The 23,349-nt window shown below is 56.4% G+C and overlaps 1 protein-coding gene across 9 annotated transcripts in view; it reads left to right on the forward strand.

Annotated features, from left to right (window-relative positions):
- Nucleotides 1-87: 87 nt before the first annotated feature.
- Nucleotides 88-23,349, forward strand: part of EPB41 (erythrocyte membrane protein band 4.1) — a 97,018-nt gene continuing 73,756 nt past the window's right edge. For 5 of the 9 annotated variants that reach the window (XM_074562995.1, XM_074562997.1, XM_074563000.1 and 2 more), the window contains exon 1: nucleotides 88-172. The gene's annotated coding sequence lies outside the window, so the exon portion shown is untranslated. Of the gene's footprint in view, nucleotides 173-8,067; nucleotides 10,219-23,349 lie in introns of those variants that run through there. The other 4 variants (XM_074563001.1, XM_074563002.1, XM_074562998.1 and 1 more) reach the window with 4 other exon arrangements.

A 23,349-nucleotide genomic window follows, 5' to 3' on the forward strand; every position in this document is an offset into this window, starting at 1 on the left:
GCGCCGCCCGGCCCCGCCCCCCCGCCGCGCGCGCTGACGGGCGGCGGCGGCGGCGGCCAGTGGGGGCGGGGGCGTGGGCGGGGCCAGCGCGCTGACGTCACGAGGTGGGGCGGGGCCCCGCGGTGCAGGTGGAGGCAGCGCGCTGCGGAGCGGAGCGGCGGCCCCGGGCCGGGTACGCGGGGGGGTGCTGGGGGCACGGGGGGCTGCGGGGGGGTGCTGGGGCGGTTTTGGGGATCACGGGGGATCTGGGGGCCCCATGGCAGGGTCCCCATGGCGGGGTCAGGCTGGTTATGGGGCTGGGGAGGCTAAAGGGGGGGCTGGGGTGCGCTGGGGGGGCCACAGTGGGGTTAGGGGGGTTATGGGGGGATTTGGGGCTCCCTGGGGGGGCCCCTAGTGGGTCAGTCCGGTTATGGGGTGGGGGTTATAGGGGGGTTTGGGGTACAGGGGGTCAGGCTGGTGATGGGGGGGGTTATAGTGAGTTTGGGGTGCTCTGGGGGCGCGGGGGCGGTCAGGCTGGTGATGGCGGGGGGGGCGCTAGGGAGGGACGCAGAGTGCTGTGGGGGGGGGGGGAACCACAGTGGGGCTGGTCTGGGAGAGCCGGGGAGACCCGTAGAGGTCAAGGAAGATGTTGGGTGCTCTGGGGTCTGGGGGGGGTCAAGCTGGGTGTGGGGGACCCTCAGGGAGTGAGGTGTGGGGTAGGGGGGTTATGGAGAAACAGGGAGTGTTCTGGGGCGGGGGGAGACCAGGGAGATGCCGCAGTGGGGCAGAAGGGGGGTTGCGGGGTGGGGGGCCCCCAGTGGGGTCAGGCTGGGTGTGGGGGGAACGGGGCGCTGTGGGGCTGCACAGGGACCCCGAGAGGGGTTGGGGGGGGTGTGGGGCAGAGGGGAGGGTGTGGGGTGAGGAGGGTGGGGTGCTCGGGGGGGGCCTTCAGTAAGCTGAGGCTTGGGAGGTGGATGGGACGTGGGGGCCCTGCCCCACGGGGGGCTGCCAGCCCCGGGAATGGGGTGTTCCCCCCCCCCCCATAGTGGTGTTCCCGTGGAGGGGACTCGGGTCCCCCCACTGCCATCCCGGTGACAGCGTGGTTGTCCCTCCCTGGGAGGTGGCAGCTCCCACGGTGGCACCTGGGTCTTGCTCTGATTCCCCGGCGGCGTTTGGTGCCCACTGGGGTTGTGCCTGAGCCGCAGCCCGGGGGCTGGGGGCGGCCGCGCTCCTTCCCCTCTCCCCACGACGCCGTCTGCGCCCGCTGAGACGGTTCCCGAAGCCGGTGGTGGCGGCGGTGGCCGAGCTGCGGAGCGCCGGGAGCCGTCTCCTCCTCCTCCTCCTCCTCCTCCCGTCGATACCCGTCCCGGCGCGGATCGATGCCGCGCTCAACCGAGCAGCGCTAAAACCTCGCCATCGACTTTCCATGCCGTTCCCCCATTTCGCGGCGGCGGGAGCGGGAGATTTCTCTCCCAACATCCCCTTTTAGACGGGGGCTCTTGGCGCTGATGTGGCCACCACAGCAGCGTGCGGCGGGACGTGGTGGTTCCTGCAATCTCTTCCCTTCCTGAGTTTCACCCTCCTGCAGCCGTAGTGGGACGAGGGGTGGGTGAACCTGTCCCCACATCTGTGCCGTGGGCTGCGCCGGGGGGGATTCTGCCTTCCCCACTTCCCGGTGGGCTCGGCAGGTGCCGCGGGGTCCGAGCCACCGGCCGGAGCGGCAGGGGACAGTGGCTATCTTTAGGGCTGTGTTGCAATGGAGGGGTGTGTCTTGGCTCGGTGCTGCCGGCAGCCACCTCCTCGCCCGAGGGTTGACTTACGCTGAGGCTCCCGCGTGGGGAAAAACCAACATTCGCTCTGCGGTTTGCAGGAGCCGGGTATCGGGGTGCCCCGTCCTCCCCGGGTTCCCCAGCGGGGCTGTGGGGCTGAAGTGTGGGTCCGTGTTGGCAGCCAGCTCGGGCGGGTGGTGGGCAGGGGCTGACGGCCGGCGATGGACACCCTGCGCGGGGTCAGGCCGTGCACAGCGGGGAGGGGATTCGGCGCGGGGGGTACCAACAGCCCCCCAGCACCATCGCCTGGCAGCGGGACCGGGTGAGCCTGAGCAAATGGCTGGAGATGGGGAAGTGGGAGGGAATCTCTGCTGCCCCGGGGGAGAGGAGCCGCCTTGGGGTGCGGGAGCAAGTTAGGTTCTTGCAAGGTGCACCCCAAAACCCTCCCCATCCCTCTCTGCTCCCTTCCCGAGGCTTTAACGAAGGCACGGATGCGGTTCCGGGAGAGCCAAGGTCTGGGCTGCTAATGGCAGCGCGGGTTCCCCTCCGTGTCCTCGTTCTGCCGGAGTAACCCGGTTAGTCTGTGGGAGGAACGTGCACCCGCGCCAGAGCTCCGGGTGCCGTGGGACTGAGGTTCGGCTTAATCCTCCCTCCGCAGCCGTCGCCCTGCTCGTGCGAAATGTGGGTGACGCAGCTGCGCCGTGCCCGTCCTCGAAAGGAGGCGGCCAAAACTTGCGGAGCAGTTTGCGTCCCCCCAGGTGCACGGCTCCCCTCGGAGCGTCGGGGCGCGCGTAGACGTGGGTCTCCCCCAGCTCGCGGCGGCGCTGGCAGCCCCTCCTGTTCCTCGCCCCAAGCGGGGCACGTGCCGCTTCTGCGTGTCGCGATGGTAACGGCGAGACAGCGGCAGCAAAAAGTTCCTCCCCGCATCCAACCGTGTCCCCGCCGTCGCGCTCAAGCTGTTCTGCGGGCGGCGGGGGCCTCCCCCGTCCCTTCCCTTGGCTTTGCCTGGCGCGGAAGAGAAACTTCGGGCCTTCTCCGGAGGGTTTGAAACGCTGCCGAGGAGAGAAAGTGCCTTCTCATCGGCGGCGGTGCTGCTCTGGCGAGGCTGTCTCCTCCCGACGCGCAGCCTGGCAGCTGCCGGAATTGCCTGCAGCCGCATCTCTCCGCACCGCGGGGTCCTTTTCGCAGCCGCCGGTGGGTGAAGACGGCTCGGAGGGTAAGCACAACGTCGGCTGTTCTCTGAGCGTGGGGCCTTGGAGGATATATCACTAATTTAATATATAACGGAGCTTTTTCTGAGCTCCATCCGCAGCCGTGCCCTGGGGAGGAGAGCAGGCTGCAGGTCCCTGCCCCGGGGGGCAGATATCCTCCCTTCTGTCCCCAGCGGCGTTTTACCTTTGCTGCCTGTTCCCAGCTGCGGGAAGAGGCTCAGGGCGCTGGTGGCTGGAAGTTGGGGGTCAAAATTCTCTCTTGGCCACGCTGGGTGCTGCGGGTTGGAGGTGCGGGAGCTCTGGGGTGCGGTTCGGGTGGTGGGGATGGACTCGCCCACAGATTCCTCTTTGAAGGCGCTGCCCGGGAAGGATCTGGGTGTTTCGGTTGTCCCTTTTACGTGTTTTTCTCCGCCTAGGGATTTGTGCGAGCTCTGCGTCAGGCTCACGGGGAGGTGTTGTGGCCGGCTCCCCGTGCTTAGCCCGGGACCAGCGCTGGGTGCGGGACCACAGATGACCCCCCCTGAGCTGTCTCCCACACTGGATGCTCCGCTGAGGCTGTGGTGGTTCGGCCCATGGCTCTGGGGGTCCCTTACACCACGAGCAGCGGGGCCGTGCCGTGCCATCCCGGCTGGGCTGGTGGGGGCAGCCGGGGGGGCTCGGTGGGGCTGGTGGGGTCCGTCCGAAGCGGCCGGCCCGTCTGCGGCTTCTCCCCGCTAGAGGCTGCTGATGAACAGAGCATTTTTCTTTCCCTGGCTCTGACGGAGCAGCGGGGTCTTGAATTCACAGGGCTGAGCATCCCAGCCGGAGATTTTTCCTGCTGATTCACCCTGGAGACAGCAGCGAGATTCCGCCGGCAGCAGCCGGGTTCAGGGGGCACATCTGCTCCCCTGCCAGGCCCACAATACATCTCCCCACTTCGTTAGGTCTTAATTAGGCAAATACACCGGCACCGTGTGCGAGGCCATTGCCAGGGGACACGGATCGTGCGCCGTACTGGGGATGCCGGCTCCCATCCCGCCTGCCTCGGGGGTGCCGACGGGGTTTTTCCAGCCGGGAGCTGAATGCGGGATGAGTTTAGCCTCTCCTGTCATATTCCCGGAGGATGCGTGTGCAGCGATAACCACTTCATCCCTCCGGCGTCTCCCAACTGGCAGAAAAGCCAAGGATTAGTTAAGCGATGGAAAGGGATACTGCGCCGCCGGGCACGGGAAAGCCGCCTTGTAGACACAAAGGAGACTCTTCTCCTACAGCCTGGGCACCTGGAAACCAAACCCAGACCCCGGGAAGCTGATGAATCCCATAACGATTCGGTGTCGAACGCAAGGTTTTCGTGGTAATCGCTGCAGCAGAAGGTGGTTGGGAAGGAATTTGTGGCGTTGCACAAGGCCTTGGCGAGGTGCGGGCGCTGCCGGGAGGGCAACGCGGTGCCAGCTGGCTCCGGCGCCGAGCAGCCAGCGCGGCTTCCCCGACAATGGCAGAGCGGCGCTTTACGTAATCCGGGACTTGCAAAACAAGCTCGAAGGTCTGGAAAATCCTCCCGCTATTGTTTGCGCTCAAAGTTTGAGCTGAATTTCCAGGTTCGATCTGCGGGTCTGGTTTTTTTGTTTTGGGACCGCAGTGTTGGGGGGGGGGGGGGGGGCGGGGAATGCACTTTGCACAGAGAAAAGGGCGTTTGTGGGGTTTAATCCACGCCTGCTCCTTAGATGAAACTTTTTTTTTTTTTTTTTTTGTGGTTCACAAGAGGTTTTGAGCAGCTGCTCGCAGCTTTATAGGGCCGCGGAGGACTCTTCGTCTATCCAATTAGCATGGTTTGTCTCTGGTCCCCCTCCTGATGCCCCCTCCCAGGATAAATCCTGAAATACCAGCCGGGCGGGCACGGGGCGCCGTGGGCAGCGCACGCAGGCACCAGCTGGGCTCCCGGCCCCGGGGGCTGCTCAGGGGCAGAAAATACCGGGTCAAAATGGCTTTGTGTTGTCTGAGCCTCGCGCGAGTCGGCCCCCGCTGCTCCGGGGAGGCTCTAAAGCTGCCTCTCGCCTGCAGATTTTTAGGAGGAGAGGCTGGAAGGGAGCTTGGGTCATCTTGTTTTGCTGTGCCTCTTAGCCCAGAGGCGTGTGGTGCTGCTTCCCGCAGCTCGGGGGTTTGGAGGCGGCGGGGAAAACGCAGCCGGGAGGATGCTGAGGGTGTCGGGAACCACCCCAGCCCCGCGCCGGCCGCCGGGCTCAATGGCGGCGAGTTCCCTGGCCCCGAGAAGTGTTTTGGGCTGTGTTTTGGGGTGTGGGGCCTTGCTTTTCCATTTCCTGATGCCCAAGCCTTTTGCCAACGCAACTAAAGCCACCGACACCCCGCGCGCTGCTCAATTAAACGAACGAATCCTGTTAAAATGTTCTCCTGTTCGCAAATAGGTGACTCAGAAACCTGCCTCCTCCTGCTCTTCCCGGTAGCGAGGAATGAGGTTAAGTTCTTTCTGGTCCACTTAATGTCAGGCAAGTTTTGGCACCCTGGTAAGCAGCGAAAGGGGAGGAGGAGGAAGCCCGGCCCGACGGCACAAATACATCCTCTTATTCGAGGCTCTTCGAGCTCCTTTCATGTAGGTAATTACATCTGGCCACGCTTGACCTGAGCTGGATTTGAACAAGGGGGTGCGAGGCGTGACGTGTGCCGGGAGCCTTCGGAATGACCAAGCGCCGGCGTTGAAGCAATCTTGTCGGTGCTGCAGACAAGCCAGCGCATCCCAGCGACGGGGCGGGAGACGCTGGGAAGCTCCGAGCTCGCTTCCAGCCTGGAGAAGCCGGGGTCGGTGCCCAAGCTCTGCTTGGCCTGGGTGGGAGCCCGGGGAGGGGGACACGGGGGACTGATGCCTTGAAGCATCACCGTAGCTGGGGCGTTAACGCAGCTGATGCATTACAGCATTTCTCATGCTGTACATGACCTCCGCGAGCTGATGATCCCTGCGTGGTTGCCGTCCCCTGATGGTTTAGCCGCTTGCCAGACAGCACCAGCCTTTAAAGGGCTTGTATTTCTCTATCCGCTCTCCAAAAACCCTCGGAGATGGGATAAGCTGTTTGTGGGCACTCCAAAACTCGAGGGAGGCTCCTTCTCTGCGTTGAGGGTCTGTATCAAACAGGAACGGCACCGAGTCGCCTCCCTGCGTCTGCGCGAGCTCCAGCGCTGAGCCTGGGAGCGATGGGGGGCAGATGGCGGCCCGGCCCGGAGCCACGTTGGGCTGTAACGTGACTTTCTCCGTCTGCGTTGATGTTGCGCTGGGGAACGCCTGTGTCTGACGTGGAGGTGAACCTCTCCCGTGTTGGGGGGATCGGCCCCGGCCAATCTGCGGCTGCGAGGAGCCTGCCCGCGGGCTGGCAGATGGGGTCAGCGCCGCGCGGGGATTTCCTGGGATGCGGAGTGGAGGTTTTTAATAGCAAATGGGGTCGTCCGTATTGTCGCATGGCTTGAAACCCGTCCCTTAAAAATACCAACTGGCAGGTGAGATGTGACTGAGCTAGAGAAGTCCACTCTTTTGAGAGTTTCCCCCCATTTTTCAGTAAAAATAAAGGAAAGTTTAAACCTACACTTAGGTGATGCTGACATGCTCGGGGTGCAGTTCTCTGGCATGAATTGCCCGTAAGGCCCGGCCTTTCTCAGGAAGGTCGCTCATCCCCACGTGACGGTCCGATCCTTCCCGGTGTGCTGTGCTGTGTCGGATCCTGCGCCTCAGCCGGGTGCCAAGACTTCAGCCTTCTCGGAAAGGCAGCGGGGGCCGGTGTGGGTGTCCCTCGCTGCCCGCTGCCAGCCCACGGGTGCCCGGTGCCTTGTGAGCAGCGCTCGGAGGTGTCGGGGCAGCGCCTGGAGTTGCAGATGGCTCGTGCTGGGGTTGCGGCGCTGTTTGATCCATCCGAGCTGCCTTTCGGTGGGAAAACGCAAGATATCCAAGCGCGGAATTGATCTGTGCTGGTGGCCAGGCTTTTTCCTGATGTCACTATTTTTTTCCGACTGCTGCAGGAGGAGGCAGATGTGGTTGCGGCAGCTGCCTGGCTCCGGCAGTTTGTGTCTTGCCTCCCCCTACAAACTGCCTTCAAACTTCTTGGCTTTCTGGCCCCCCCCCACCCCGTTCTGGTCGATACGAGGCTGTTATCGGAGCTCAGCAAACCGTGCTGATCGCATCCAAGCGCCCTACCTCAAACCACCTGGCAGCGCTGGCCTGGATGAAGAAGCTCATTTGCACGGGGCGGTTAATTCTCTGTACGTTTTAATCTCCGCGACCATCTGTGTTCTTGCCTGGGCTGGGGAGACAGGAACTCTTGGGATTTATTCCAGGAGGTGAACGGGGAGAGGACTGCTTATTCTGTGTCTGCTGAAAACTGCCCCGGGTCAAAGCAGGACAGCCTCATTAGCTCCGGGAACAGTTGTTCCTGCATCTTCAGGCAAGGAGGCTCGACGACACATCAGCTCTATGCTGGAGACACGTCCTGAAAAGCTGCAAGGAGAGGGAAGGGGCAAAAGGCATTTGCTGAAAACGGGGACCTCTGTGAAAGCTTTCCAGCATAGAAACCCCAACACAGAGGGTCTGCGATGGGCTTGGTGGCACCTCGGAGAGCTGAGGTCCCTCCAGGGAAGGCTGCGATGGGCTTGGTGGCACTTTGGAGGGCTGAGGTCCCTCCAGGGAAGGCTGCGATGGGCTTGGTGGCACCTCGGAGAGCTGAGGTCCCTCCAGGGAAGGCTGCGATGGGCTTGGTGGCACTTTGGAGGGCTGAGGTCCCTCCAGGGAAGGCTGCGATGGGCTTGGTGGCACCTCGGAGAGCTGAGGTCCCTCCAGGGAAGGCTGCGATGGGCTTGGTGGCACCTCGGAGGGCTGAGGTCCTTCCAGGGAAGGCTGTGATGGGCTTGGTGGCACCTTGGAGAGCTGAGGTCCCTCCAGGGAAGGCTGCGATGGGCTTGGTGGCACCTCGGAGGGCTGAGGTCCTTCCAGGGAAGGCTGTGATGGGCTTGGTGGCGCCTCGGAGGGCTGAGGTCCCTCCAGGGAAGGCTGCGATGGGCTTGGTGGCACCTCGGAGGGCTGAGGTCCTTCCAGGGAAGGCTGCGGTGGATTTGGTGGCGCCTCGCAGGGCTGAGGTCCCTCCAGGGAAGGCTGCGATGGGCTTGGTGGCACCTCGGAGGGCTGAGGTCCCTCCAGGGAAGGCTGCGTTGGCCTGGGGAGAGGCAGTGTGCTAAAGCATCTCCTGGCCACCCTAAAAGCCCAGCCCCATGTTGCGGCAGCCTCTGGGGTATGTGCCTGTCCCACCAGCAGCTATTGCAGCCTCTGCCCTGGTGAACGCCATGGCTGGAGCTCAGATTTGAGCTTCAGAAGCTGCTGCTGAGACTGGGGTGCTCACATACCAGAAGCAGGGGACCAGTACCTATAGGTGGGCTGCAGTAGCATCTCCAGAGAGACCTGTGCAGGCTGCTGCTGAGCGAGAGAAGCTTTTTTGCAAGCAACGCCTGAAGTCTTCCTTGCTTTGGGTTCTCAACGTTGGCGAGCTGAGGCTCGGCAGCTCATTGCAGAGCCCCAACCAGGATCCCGCTGACCACACGTGGCACGTGGCAGGGGCGAAGGCGGCGCTTGCTGCGGGCTCTGGCGAGGAACGCCTGTCCTGTGGGGCAGCACGGCCCCGCCAAGGCTGCTGCCGACATCCGAACCCAGAGGGAATGATCCCTGCCCTGTAATTAAGCTCTCTTCTGCTCCTGTTCACCATACTAATGAGTAGTCTCGTGGACGTACTCCTTGCAGCTGCTCTGGATCCTCCGTGTGGCTCAGGAGCTGGGGGTGGCTTTCCAAGAGAGCAAAGGGCAAACCCGCATTTCCATCCTGTCTCATGGGGGTAAATCTCGTAGGCTGGGAGGAACCTTTGACTTTAAAGGCTTTCCCTTGATCGTACCTTAAAGGACTGCACCCTGCGTGCTGTAAATTCGTCTGCCAACATACACCCCACTCTCTTGAGTAAGGAAAACCCTTCATGCTGCTCATGCTGGCAGGGCCGGCGAGATGGAGATGTTTTTCCAGCCCTCGGTTGAAGGACCGAGGCTGCCTCTTGAAAGGAGAGCTCTCTTTCACCTTCTCGCCAGGCTCTTGACATCAGCAGATGATAACACTTAAAAACAACCAGCTCTCCAGCTAAATCCTCTCCTGCTTCAGCCGTTCGGGGTTTTGGTCTCACGGGAGATGGCAGCCCTGGGATTGTCAGCGTTGTGGTGCATCCCAAAGGATGGGTGCGGGCTTGTGCCCGTCTCTCTGGCATGGCAGACAGGGCTGTAGAGGAGTCCAGCACCGTGCGAGACTTCTGTGTGCCATGAGCGCTTGACTGCACGCTCGTGTCGAGGGTCTCTCGACCCTCGGTGGGGCTGCGGCATGAGCCGAGGATCTGGCTGGATTTCGGGACCCTCCTCATGCCCCGGCGTGTGCCCACTGGAGCAGGCAGCCGGCCTTGCAGCGGCTGAGAGCACCGCTGCTCTCTTGAATCTCTTCATTTAGTTAATGATCCTTTTGTTGAGAGGATTAGGGTTTAGAGGCCTCTGGCAGAGTGTTAATTAAATTAAGTCCATGGGTGTTTTGTTCAGGTTTTAAAGCCCGCTAGAGGGCTCAGTTGGAGCCCTGTGGAGCTGGGGCTGGAGGCGCTGGGCTGTGTCCATCCCCTGCAGAACTTTGCACGATAAGTTTTGTAAGGCTGGAGGAGCCGGACGGACGCAGAAGTGCCTGGGGCCAGTCTGCAGCCTCCCCGCACCGCGCTCGCCGCTTCTCCAGCCCGGCTCTGCCGTGTCTGACCCGTGCCGTGTCAGCGCCCGGGGCTCCCGAGGTTGTCCTCGCCGGAGGCTGGCAGGCACGGGACGCCTGCGTCACCGCTCGCTGTATTATCAGCGTTAAGTAATGTTGGGTTAATGGTTGTTTTTTTTTTTTTTTGGTGTTTTTTTTTTTTTTTTTTCCTCCTTCCCCACTCGGTGTTTACATTTCTAAGAAGTGGCTCAACGTGAGCGTCCGGTTCCATCTTCAGTTCGGGGAAGAGTCAGACGCTGAAGTTCACTTACACGAACTCCGCTAGCAGCGCTCGCGTAAAACACAAGTGTGAGCACTTGGCTTTGTGGCTCGAGGGATTTTTCTGGTGGGGTTTTTCACATTTAGCTGGAACTGCGTATTAACCAGTGTCTCTTCTCTTTTCTCTTCTCTACACTGCCCCGTGATGGATTTTGGTGCCTCGCCTGCGTGGTTTGCCCGGCTGTCTCATCTCTGGGTAAGTACCTGCTTCGTTAGATCCGCGAGGGGAAATAGCTGAAACCAATCGTTTGGACTTAAATAATGAACTGACCTGTTTATTCTGTCTTAAACTCTGGAGTATCCATTGTTATCAGACAGTGGGATTTATCTTGTGTGTGCATGAATATTTTGGATATTGAAAAGCATTTCATATAGCAATTTCCAGGCCAAGTTTATAACATGGAAAAGCCCACAGCGGTAGTTTTTCTTGGGAGCGCTGACCTGGTGATAAGAGCACACTAAGTGCCAGCAAGTGAGCAAATGGAAGTGAAAATGTTTTTGGTGGTGGAAAGCAATACTCCCTGCTTCTCCCCAGATGCCTCCTGACAGCTGGTGATGGTAAATCAGTGCTGTGGTTGTGTAAGGGACTCTCTGGAGGCCGGCGCGCAGCGCGGGGCTGGCTTCCCCTCTGCAAACCCGCAGGTGTGCGGGGTTTGCAGGGCACGGAGAGGAGCCCCAGGCCCTGCCGGCAGCAGAGGAGGGGAAATGCGTGTCGAGCTCGGAGAAGCGCAGCAGGCGCGGATGTTTCCAGCTTGTGTTGTCAGAGATCCTGCTTTGCACGGGGGGAGAATCGTCCTGGTGGGGTGGATTCTCGTGGTTTCCCTGCAGAGGCTCGGTGCCTGCCCCCGAGCCTGGCTGCGAGCTGCTGTTTGTGTATTAGAGCTCCTCAAAATGAGGTGTGTGCGCTCAGGGTGGAGGAAAGGAAAGGGGTCTCTGCTTGGTAAAGCTGGTTCTCTGGATGCAGCCGAGCCTTTGCATTGAGGTTGCTGTCTCTGGAAACGTCAGAAGTTTTTAATTGACTTTTTAATTTGAAGTATCATAGAATGGCTTAGGTTGGAAGGGACCTTCAAGATCATCTAGTTCCAACCCCTTGCCATGGGCAGGGACCCTTCCTGCTAGACCAGGGTATCTTCTTGCTGAGCTTTCCCCTTTGCTGTCCATCTGCACCCCCTCCCCAGTAATATCTTCTCCTCTCCCAGTAACGGAAAGGACTGAGTGTGTTTCGAGCAGCTCCGCTCTGTGCCCGAGCGCTCAATGTACTGCCAGTCACTGATGAAAGACTTGAAGGGAAAAGCAGAGGAAGGTGCTGGGAGCAGATTGCTTTATTCTTAAACTCAGCATTATTATACGATGCCTCACAGGGGAGGGCAGGAGGGATGAATCAAATCCAAGCATAAACCTGTTGTTCTTACACAGAAGTAAGTGAAGCACTATATTTGGAAGCTGAGCAGCTGTCTCTTGTTCTGAATGAGCTGTTCTTTGCTACTGGGTCTCTAAAAGAAGGATCATTAATTAACTAGAGAACCTGCCTTGATCAGAGGTGCTGAGCTCCCATCCCCACCAACCACCCAGCAGTCATTTGAATGCAGAATAAACCTCCTCCATACAGAAGGTGTAACTGCAAGAAATCATAGAATCACAGAATGGTTTGGGTTGGAAGGGACCTTAAAGCCCACCCAGTGCCACCCCCTGCCCTGGGCAGGGACACCTCCCACCAGCCCAGGTTGCTCCAAGCCCCGTCCAACCTGGCCTTGAACCCCTCCAGGGATGGGGCAGCCACAGCTTCTCTGGGCAACCTGGGCCAGGGGCTCACCGCCCTCAGTGGAAAGAACTTCTTCCTAATGTCTAATCTAAATCTCCCCCCTTTCAGTGTAAAACTGTTCTCCCTCGTCCCATGGCTCCCCTCCCTGCTCCAAAGTCCCTCCCCAGCTTTCCCGGAGCCCCTTTAGGGACTGGAAGGGGCTCTAAGGTCTCCCCGGAGCCTTCTCCTCTCCAGGCTGAGCCCCCCCAGCTCTCTCAGCCTGTCCTCACAGCAGAGGGGTTCCAGCCCTCTGATCACCTTTGTGGCCCTCCATTGGACCTGTTCCAACAGCTCTGTGTCCTCCTTGTGCTGAGGGCTCCAGAGCTGGACGCAGGACTCCAGGTGGGGTCTCACCAGCGCGGAGCAGAGGGGGAGAATCACCTCCCTGGACCTGCTGGCCATGCTTCTTTTAATCCAGGCTGGGAGGTCGTGTTTAGAGCAAAACGCAAGTGCTCACTCACGTGACTGTCGGAATGGGTTAACAAGAGGTATGTCTCTACCAGCGCAGTGGCTGTAGCTGTGCCAGGGTGTCCCGGACCAGGTGAGCATCATCAGGGTCTTCTTCCTTCAGGACACAGTCATCCTTCTGGTTATTGCTGCGTGACAAGCCATAGAATCACAGAGTACCAGGTTGGAAGGGACCTCAAGGATTGTCTGGTCTAACCTTTCCTGGCAAAAGCACAGTCTAGACAAAGATGGCCCAGCACCCTGCCCAGCTGAATCTTAAACATGTCCCATGTTGTGGAATCCACCACTTCCCTGGGGAGATTATTCCAATGGCTGATTTTTCTCATTGTGTAACATTTTCCTCATGTGTCCAAGTGGAATCTCCCCAGGAGTAACTTGTACCCGTCACCCCTCATCTTCTCCACGTGACTCCTCGTAAAAAGGGAGTCTCCATCTTCTTTTTAGCCTACTGGAATGTGGTGGTAAGGTCTCCCCTAAGCCTTCTTTTCTCAAGGCTGAACAAAGTCTCTGGTCAAGGGTGGATTTCTTCCTTGGGGAAAGCTGGCAACCTGAACCAAACCCCTGGTTTGCTCTCCCCAGAGCAGTCTCACCGCGACTCTTGTCTGGGTGAGCGATCTGTTGTCTTTTGTGCACTGCACAGAGAGTAGAGAATTGCATTTCAACGGTCCTGCTTATGTATCGGCTTTTGGCGTTTTGACCCTGATGCAAGATGACGTTTGCTGCTTGCTGAATACTTGGTATTAATCTTGGTGAGCAAACAAGAAGGCTAAGTGGTACCTTGTTAGCGATGGCAAAGATAAAGGTTGTGTGGTACAGTTTCACTGGATCAGGGACAGCCCTGACCTTCACTCCGCAGAGAAATCGGCAGGCTCAGGTTGCCTTTCCATCTTTAAGCTTGGCTTATCTCTTAGGTAAACATAAAATGCATAGGAGCTGTAGTAAGTGAATCTCCTCTCCTGGCCTGATAAAAGTGTCGGGCATCGGTCCTAAAAGTAACACACCAGCAGCTTCCATGAAGGGGTGTGCTGCGAGAAGCTGGAGGGCAGAAACCCTGCAGAAAAATGCTGAAGTTGCAAGAGGAGTGTGCGACGTTTGGGGTCGTGCTCTTGACCTTCAAGCTAAGATTCACATATGTTGCCATTATTTGAAGCCTGTCAAGAATGTTGGGAGGTATGTTCCTCCCCAAAAATGTTCCGAGCTATGTTTGTGGCAAAGGAGGTGGAAAATGCAGTGTGTGTGTGTTAATGGGCGGCTGCTGGGCTGTGTCTGTCCATATGTTGGCATTGGTGACCCTGGGAGCTGCGTGTTGTGATCTTAAAGTTTACCTGTAAGTGAAATTGTTTCTTTCTGTCTTTTAATTCATGGGTCTCCTGGAGAAGGGCATTGTTTCGTGAAGCCGTTAGACAGCAGTTGTGTTGTGAACTCAGGTCTCACCCTAGTTCTTATTCACATGTAGCTCAAAGAGGAAGAACAAATAAATTCTCCTGCTTTTCTGCCTTTCAGTGAGATTTTCTGCTTTGACCCTCTCCTGGAAGGGTGGTAGCAGGGTAGCTCTTTCGCTTGTCCCACCCCTTCAGAAGAGACCATCAGGATCCGATGCGGTGTCAAGTTCTAGGGCTGGCTTAGCTCAGTGGTTTCGCTTTAGCGCTTTGTAAGGCAGTGAAATAGTTCTCATTGTGGTGTTTAAAATAGCAGTGCTGCCTTCTGAATTACCATCTAATTAAATGAAAGCAAAAGCTCAAAAGCGAGTGAGCTTTCTGCGTCTCTTGTTGCATAAGAAAAGCTGTTTTAGTTGACCTAAAAACCAACATTGAAAAACAGGCTGAAGAGGGATGCTTTCCTCCTAGCTCTGCGGGCAGTTTGTAGCAGTTGCTACTGTTCTTGGAGAGCCATTCATGTGGTGGCAGCTGCAAGCCCTCTTCAAAACAGTTACTCCTTTGAGACTTGCTTCCCTTTCGCTTGATGGTTGGAGGAACCCTGCTGTGGGGACAAATAATTAGAAATAAAAGATGGCAGCTTAATGATTATTAGCTTCTTTCTGATGCGGTCTGCGGTGAAAGCTGAATGCAGGGCTGAGATCTGGCTAGCGTGCCTCTCGAAGCTGTTGCTGCGTCTCTTGCTCGAAAGATTTACCGCGTGCACCGTGTTAACTTGCAGCCTCAGTGGACCCGCAGAAGGCGCTGAACTAACAGAGAGTTATAGTATTTATTTCAGTAACAAACCTGTTTCAGAGAGGATGACTCTCAGCAATTAACTGTGACAATGGCAGCAGTTCCGGCGAAGCACGCTTCCTGCCCTCTCCTCCCAGCCTCCCCATCCATGCCTACCGCTTTCCTCTACAACTTCTGATTTCTCCCCTCCCTCCCCTCCTCCAGTTCTTCAGTTCTGCCTATAAATCTGACCCGCTTTGGGTTTTCTTTATAAAATGAGCATGGAAAAATATGACCTTAAATAGAGCCTCAAAATGCCTTATTTTGTAAAGCTCCGGAAAAACTGGCAGCAACGTGATGCTATCCTCTGGGATTTTGTCCTATTGATATCAATCTTTTTGAAGCTGGTATCCATGACTGCCAGTTTCAAAGGTTAATATACTGCATTTCAACCATGCTGAAAAGTCTTTTTTTCTTTTTTTCTTTTTTTTTTTTATATTTGTGATATGGAAATGTGCACCAATTAATCATCGCGCACCTGCAGAAGTGCCTCCCTCAGCAGACTTCGGCTGTGCTGTATTAGGTTGTGGGATCATCTGTAGAAAGGACTCGGGGTGACGAGCCTGATCCAGCAGTTAGTAGCTTAAGACAAACCCTGCAAGGTCCAAGGAGAGAGCAGGGAGGGGAAACAGCACTGAACAAGGTGGTGCGGGGCTTCAACTCGTATTTCTGGAAGAAATAAGGTAGCCCATGCTCTCTTTAGAAGTTGCATTTGCTCTCCGTAGCTAAAGTCTTAATTAAATAAATGTTAGGTCTTACCGGGTGTCCCTCGCTGATGTGTGGGTCTAACCTGCAATAACAAACTGCTGTCAGTTATCTAGTGCTGGGTTCACGGCTTGGGGTGAATTCGCTGCCCAGCTTTTGGATCACAAGTGATGTATTAGTATGGACTAGAGGGCTCTCTGCCAAATGCCTAGCTCTAAATTACTGCTAGGTACACATCGGTCCCGAATAAGCCCTCATCTCGAAACTTTCCTTCCCTGAACCAAAGAGCTCGGAGTATTTTGAAGCCAAAGGATGCTCTTTGCCCAAATGAGGAGCTTGACGGTATGGGGTAAAATCTGCGCTCGAGCAGCCTTTGGTGAGAGCTTCACCTAAATTGGTGCCTTTCTGGGGAGAAGCTGCAGCTCAAAAAACACCTAGCTGGTGTTATTTAAATAGACCAGAGCCTCTCCTCGCTGCAGTTTGACTTCTCATCCCTGCAAGGAGTAAATCAGCCACTGACATCCTTTGTTTGTGGCATGGCTCTTCTGCCTCCCTGCCTTAGCGCTGGTCCCTAGGTGGCACTAACTGTTATTTTTGGGTTTATTTCAACAAAGGCTGCATAGCTGAGCTTGTCCCCCGCTGAAGTGACAGCTGTGTCTCTGGCCAAGCTGGCTGGCCGTGTTTGGTTTAGGAGGCTGGCGCAAGGGCTTGAACTTCCTCCTGCTGCCCGAACATAGAAGTTTCCAGCAGCGTCTCCTGGAATTTATTAACGAGGGGCAGGGAGTCGAGCGCCCTGTGTGAGCACGCTCCTCTATTTTTAGTTGTGTCTTCCCTAAGACTGCTAGGGAATGAAAAACGGTAAGTGCTTGAAATGAGGGAGGGCTCGTGACCCGACGGAGGTCGGCGTGCTGTTGGGCCGGCTGTCTCTCTTGCGACAGTTCTTTCCACGGTTCAGTCCATTTCTCAGGCTGTTTCTGGAGCTCAGGCTCATGCCACGCTGATTCTGCCTTTTCCTGAGCCTGCACTACTTGTACTCACAGCATCACCTGTAATCTCTTCTCCAGGGTTTTTAAGCGCTTTCTAGATCCTTTAAGTGCAGCCACTTGTATGTTTAATACTTCCTACTCATACTTAAGGGGAAAAGTATTTCTCTCTCAATGTAGAAACATTCACCGTGTGAAAACTCGATCCTGCAATCTGAAGCTGACCTCCTCTAATCTTTAAATGGTGCATCTTGGCAGGAGTGTGCTTTACACACTGTCCCTAAGCCCTGGAACGAAGCTGACTTTCCAGGGAGCTGTTCTTCCCTGCGCTGGCATGCAGCCTGGAGAGAGCTGATGCTCCTCTTCATCTATTTTATTCCTCTTTTTTCCTGGAGCTAGTCTGCCGTGCTGCAAGACGCCGACTCAAGTGAACATCGACTTCACGCAAACCAATGAAACCCATGGTGGGAGCTTTTTGCATAAATTAACCAGATTCCGGATGGGATGGGAATTCCTGGGTGTGCAGGCTTAGTTGCCCAGCTGTCCCCTCTGCCTTCCCTGTCTCCCCAAAAGGCATCCGCGTAAGCCAGCCCAGTACCAGAAAGATGTAGTGGCTCGAAAACTGGATTCTTCAGCCCACAGGAAAGAACATACGGTTTTAGTTTGGCAACAGTGGCCCTTAAAGGGCACAACTCCTGCTGTTAAAACAACCAAGAAAGGAAAACTCTCCAGTAGAAAACCCCACAGAAAAGGATTGGAGAAGCAGCTTGTATGTATCAAAACCTGAGGCTAGCTGCCGTGATGCCAAGTGGGATTACAACAGCAAAATCACTTAGTTCTCTTTAACTATGGAGGGTGCTGCTTGGCCCTTCAATAACTTGCTCAACAAGGAATCAATTGTTGGTTTTGGAGAGCGCTACGATGGGCTGGACCAGATTTAATCTTTGGTAAAATACTTGGTACAGAGCCAGGTGAGCGTAGATGTTCCAGGTTGCCTTCACTGCGTGCGCGCGTGTCGTAGCAAAGCAGCGCAGCGTGTTCTAGTTCTTCATGAAAATCTTTTGAGTTTGCAGTTCAGCCTGTCGCAGGCTTTTTCTGGCAGTGAATTCTGCTGTGCCTGACGCTTCGTCTGCTAAATCGAGGGGTGAGCACGGGAGAAATGCTGAAGCACCCCTTCCTTCTAGGTAAATCATTTACCTGAGATATCTTTGTTCTAGATCAACGTTTTGCAGTTAAAGGAAGCTTGTGAAGTCAAAGGGAGATTTCCTTTACACCTCAGCGTGGCCGCCTGCTATCAGGCGAATCAGTGCTGCTGATGGTGACAGTAAATCTCCGAAGAGAAGCCAAGGGCAGAGGGCCAGTAGCTGGCAAAACGGGGCCACCTGCTCTCCTCCCACCTTATTTGCTCTTGTGAAATGGCTGCTGCTGCTCTGGAGACCGTCACTTGCTCGCAAAGTGTGTGAACGTGGCACGTAAACCGAATATGCCTCTCGCGTGTGCACAAATGTATGCATAATACGGACACAACCAGCTTGCTTGGAGCGGTGGTGGATAAATGATTCACTTGACCAGCTTAATTTCTTTGTTTTGCTAGAACTTGGCGCAATCCTGAGTATTTCTCTTCACCTTAAATCCTGCTTGCTTTGGGGGAGGGAGCACCAATGGCAGTGTGATGCATGATTCCTTTGTTTAGATTGGGAATTCCTCACGTAGAGGAGCTCCTCAGGGAGAGGATAGCTCTGTGCAGTTTATTGTTGTGCCAGTAATGCTCTAGGCACAGTGTTCACTGGCACTGGTATAAATTGGGAGCCCTGTTTTATAACAAATCCTACCAGCAGCGCATCCTGTGGGGCCCTGCAGAGCACTGGATCACCTTAAAAAAGATTTTTTTTTTTTTTTTTTTTAATGGAGAACTCGAGCTGGATTTAATCTACTGTCTAGATGCTCTTAAGATGCTAGAGTGTGTACTGCTGAGCCGCTCGCTAGCTGCGTGCGCATTGAACAGCCAGAGGGCAGGGGTTTGGCACCGTTCGCCGCCGTGACCCAGTCGATTTGCACTGACCAAGTCCATCAGGATCCGAGCACTCACCAAGTGGCCTTTCAGCTTGCAAGGAGCAGCTTCGGCCCTAGAGACCACAAACGCATGCCTAAAATGAATATAATTCCTCTCCTTATTCCTATATCCAGCAGCCGAATACCAAGAAATCCTGACTTATTGAAATAATTCTCAATCTCCAATTGACTCCTATAAAACGACTTAAACCAGCTATAACTGGGAGAGTTCTTTAAATATTTGCAATCTGGGCTTGGCACGGGGCAAACTGTTCTTATAGTGAAGAATTTAAGACATTTCCATTACTTCCTATGGGATTTCAGAGGTCAGTTTGGGGCTGTGTAGGAAGGAAAAGGTTAGAAGTGAAGCCAAGCAGTTTACAGCCGAAGTGTGGTGTTGATGGTGGTATTTCCATATGCAGAAGAGTGTTGGTGGTTTGCTTTTGTTTTGTTTGTTGTTTTTTTTTCTTCTTCTTTTTTCTGCTCACTACAAAGGGATTGCTTTGGCCTAGGTTCAAATCGCCCTGCCCCAAAAGAACCTTTTCACGGCATTCTCATGGCATGGGTCTGTCATTTCATGTCTGATGACTCTACTGCTCTTAAGTTTCTCCTGCCATTCGAACCCTCGGCCGTTTGTTTGCGGTCTGAAGAGGTAACAGCGTCCTTTGCCCCCGCGCACAGCGTGTGTGGCAGCTTGCAATAGCGTTCCCTGTGGATAATTTCAGCTGGGGAATAATGGCTCAGAATACGGGAGCTGCTGCTCTCTGTGCTCAGATGCTGGCAGATGGAGTTGGGGATCATCTGGTGATCTGAGCATGGTGGATGATGTGCCGCGTGGTGTTAAATCACCGCTTTGATGTGAAGTTTTCGTTGCCCTGGTCTCTTCGCCATGTAATCTGCAATCTGCCGTCGGTCAGCGTGTGTGCGTGTTGCGATGAAGCAGTGTGGTTTTGTTTGCTGGTTTTTTCTTAATTGCAAGAAGCTGTTGCCAACCCCTCGCATCCAAAAATTGTGGCTTCTTTGCTGTGTGGTTTTCTCCTTACAGCCCTTTGGATTCGTGTTTCCCTTCTGACACAGTCTGTTTTCAGCCCATCTGTGGGTGAGCAGCAGCAAAGGCAGCAGTTATTGTGGTGGGTCAGCACCAAACATCTGAGCCTTCTCCGTTCACAGCCCAGGCTATTAAAATGTGTTAATTTAATACCATGGGGAGGAGTGAGAGCTTCAGGGCATGTTTCAGGGGAACTGCCCATCCCTGGTGTAGGAGCTGGGACTTGCAGCCGCCAGACCTTTCCCAGCCTGTGTCTGCGAGTCCAAGGAAACCACCAGATAGTCCAGACTTAGGGTGAAAATACCTCTCTTCCTTCCAAATAATGAGCTTTTCACAAGTGATCTCAACACTGAGACAGCTTCCCCATTCTGTGTGTTTTTGCAGAGCTGAGTGTTGTAGACTCATGGAGGAGAAGGGGGAAATAGCTGTGAGAAGCACGTTCATTTTTTGAGAAAATTGGGTTTGTTTGTCTCCCATTTAACACAAGAGTCCTTAGTGTGTGAGTGGTCCTTGCTGGGTTGGTACTAGGGAGGGCTTCAGGTGAGGATGAAGCCATCCCAACCAGGGTGCACATCAGCCCAGGGTATTATCTGCTGATGAAGAGGTAAGACGGGTCACTCTTAATGCGAGCAGAGTAACATGCCTGATTGATAGCTTAATTCTCTTTGGGAGGCAAACAGAGAGGCCTGGGTGCCATATGTCTTTTGGGTCTGTGTAAATATTTGCGAGGGATTTGGTTCCCCCCGAGCTGGTCGGGCTGGTGTGATGGCAGCAGCCTCGCCGGAGCCCCACGGCAGCGCTGAGGAGAACCGCTGGGCAGCGTTTTGCTGCGGTGCAGGTAGCAGGGAGAGCGGGACAGCTCTGGTTGGCAAAAATAACTGATTATAATTTGGCTGTAGGTGAGGAAAAGCCGCTCGGGGCTGTTCTGTGTGCAGTTTTAGTGTTGGGCAGGTTGGTTTGTGCGGGGTTGTGCTGCTGCTCCCCTCCTTGCACGTTCACCATCGTGGCTGCAGGGTTTTCTTGTTGACCAAGCGCTTTCTCGGCATCTCCATTGTTGCTTTATTTGCTCGGCACCCACCGGCTGGGCCGGTTCCTGTTCGGTTCCTAATGGCCATATGTTCAAAAAAAAAAAAAAAAAAAAAAAAAGACAACGCCAACACAGCCCGCCCCTTCTGAGCTGGGCCACAACTTTCTCTGGGAGACAGCGAACTGTATTTAAAATCTAGGTCACGGAGGGAGGCGGGAGCAGCCCGTTGCAGCTCGGCGCTACCGGCGGGCAGGGCCCCGGTAACGCATCGCGGGCTCTTCCCTCGCCCTCCCTCGCTATAGGCTCAGCGCCGGTCCGGCGCAGAGGGCCGCCGGTAATCCTGTCGGTTCGGCCTCCTACCTCCCGGGGGTGTTTTTCCACCGGGCGGAGGGTGGCGGCCGAGGCGGGGAAGGGCCGCGGCCCCCCAGGGCTCGGCGCCCGCGGGCGGCCCTGAGGGAAGGAAAGCGCGGAGGGGGAAAAGGGGGGGCGCTGAGGGGGCGCGCGCTCGCGCTCCCCCCACCCTCCCTGCCGGCCGCCGTTTCCCCTCCGCCAATAGGAGTGCGGCGCTGGCGCCCCGCCTCTCGCTCTCGGCCAATGGGAACTTACTACAGTGTTGTGGGTGGAGGCGGGGCCGGGGAGAGGAGGGGGGAGTTGCGCGGCGCGGGGGGCAGAGCGGCGGGGCGGGCGGCGGCGGCCGGGCGGAGCGGAGCCGAGCCGCGCGGGCGCGCAGCGGGCCGGCGTGGAGCGGAGGGGCAAGGCACGGCACGGCAAGGCACGGCGCGGCGCGACGCGACGCTACGCGACCCCGTGGCGCCGTACCGGGAGGGGGCTCTGCGCGGCCCGGCGTGAGGGCGGCGGGCGCCGCGCGCGGGGGCGGCCGCGCGCGCGCTCTCGGCGGGCGGGTAAGTGCGCGCGGGAGCGCGCGTGTGTGTGTGTACGTACGTGTGTGTATGTACGTGTGCACGGCGTGTGTGTACGTGTGCGTGCAGCTCGTGTGCGTGCGCGGCGCGTGTGTGCACGCACCGTCCGTGCGCGCGGCGTTATCGGTGTGCGCGGTGTGTGTCGGGGCGTGTGTGCGTTGCTGTCGGTGCGTGGGTGCGCGCAAACGGGGTGTCGGTGCGGGCCCGCGGCCTCTGCGCTGGCTGCTCCTGTGTGGGTGTGCGGGGTGTGCAGGGCGTGCGTGTGTGTGCACGGTGTGACTGCGTGTGCACAGCCCGTGTGTGCGCGGTGTCTGCGTGTGTACAGCCCGTGTGTGCGCGGTGCGCCTGTGCAAGCACACGGGGTGTGTGTGTGTGTGTGTGCGGGCCATGTGCAAGGTGTCCCTGTGCACGGGAAGCGTGTGTGTGTGCAGGGTCCGGTGCACCGCGCCTCTGCGCGTGTAAAGGGTATGCGTGCGTGGAGCTGGAGTGTGCACAGGCACTGTGTGTGTGTGTGGTGTCTGGGGTGCGTGGTGTGTGTCCGCTGGGGTCTCTGCACGCGTGGTGTGTGTCCGCTGGGGTCTCTGCACGCACAGTGTGTGTGCGGTGTGTGTGTGCACGGCGTATCTGTGTGGGGGTGCGTGTGTCATGGAGAGCTGCGAAAGGCTGAGCATCAGCTGGGGACAGGTTCTGCAGGAGGTGAGAAATGGGGGGACAGCGGGATGGGATACACAACCCCGTGTCCCCGGCACCCAGTGTCCCCCTCGTGCTGTGTGCCTGGGGCTGCCGGTGGCCGAGCCAGGTCCCCAGCTCTGCCCGGAGTCCATTGTGCAGGAGGAGGAGGAGGAAGAGGAAGAGGAAGGATACATGGCGGGGAAGAGCTCCGGGCTCTGCAAACCCACAGGGTGCCGCTCACCCACCCGTGGGACCAACGTGGGTGCTGTGGTCTGGCCACGGCTGGGCAAAAGGCCCTGCATCCCGCTTCCCTCTGAATTCCAGCTCAGGGAACTTCCCCCCAGCCTGCTGGGAAGCACCGCTCTGTGGCTAAAAGGATTCTCCGCCAAGGCGTAGTTTTATTTTTTATCTCCAGCGCGGCAGCGTTTACACTGCTCCGAAGGGCCTGGAATGAGTTAAAATCGCACCTTGACCACATTTGTGAGTGCCGCGTCCACAAGCGTCCCGAGCGCGTTGCTTAAGGGTTTCTTGGGGAAAAGGTATTTACTCGCCCTTTGTGCGTTTTGGGGGGTGCTGTGGGTGCGTAAATGTTATAAGAATTTGCGTGTCTGGCTGCAAACAGAAAATTTCCTAGAGACCGTCCAAATTCTGGGGCAGGTGTTGTGTTGGAAATTACAATTCAGTTCTTTTGTGTTATAATTCAATTAAGACGCTGGTAAAAATACAGAGAAGCAGAGCAAAATCTTATTTCTGAGCGATGGCACAAAAGCAATTTTTGCCGTACCTTGCCCTGTATTTAGGATTTTAAACATGCTGGGGTTTGTTTGATGGAGTTAGGTTGATCTGGAGGGATGGTCCTTCTAATTAGTTTATTTCTTATTTCACAAATGGGTGACTGAATGTAAAAATAATCCCTGTGAGGTCTCGGGTGGGGGGAGGAGAATCCAGCGGCTATTGATGGGAGACGTGGAGGGGCTCGGACCTGGCTGCTCTCCCTGTTCCTCGCGGTGGAGTGCGGCTCCTCTCACAATTAGCTGATCGCCTGTCGCTGCCCCGGGAGCTGCTCCCTTGGCTCGGAAGGTTGTTTTCTGGAGGTACGATAGTAGGTTTTTTTGTAATGGTTGGCACGACTGTGTTTCCAGTTCATCGAAGGTTTTCCTGCAGTGTTGTGGTTGTTAAGTTGGTTGTCCTGCGTGCGGTGTGTCTCAGGTGTCGATGCTGCTAATGTACTTGATGTTTATTTTTTTTTTTTTTTTACATCTGGCATCTTCAGTTATGTTTCCGTGATAATTTTGAGCACTGGGTGTGATTTAAAAGGCAGCGAGGTCCTTTGCGTATCTCTGCTGACATGGCCTTAATAAAGAAGGCGAGGATTTTCTAGGATTCCCATGGACAAACATAATCTGCTGCAGAAGGTAAATATCAGGATAAACATAGCGCT

Source organism: Larus michahellis, chromosome 19 (assembly GCF_964199755.1).
Source record: "Larus michahellis chromosome 19, bLarMic1.1, whole genome shotgun sequence".
Taxonomy (NCBI): domain Eukaryota; kingdom Metazoa; phylum Chordata; class Aves; order Charadriiformes; family Laridae; genus Larus; species Larus michahellis.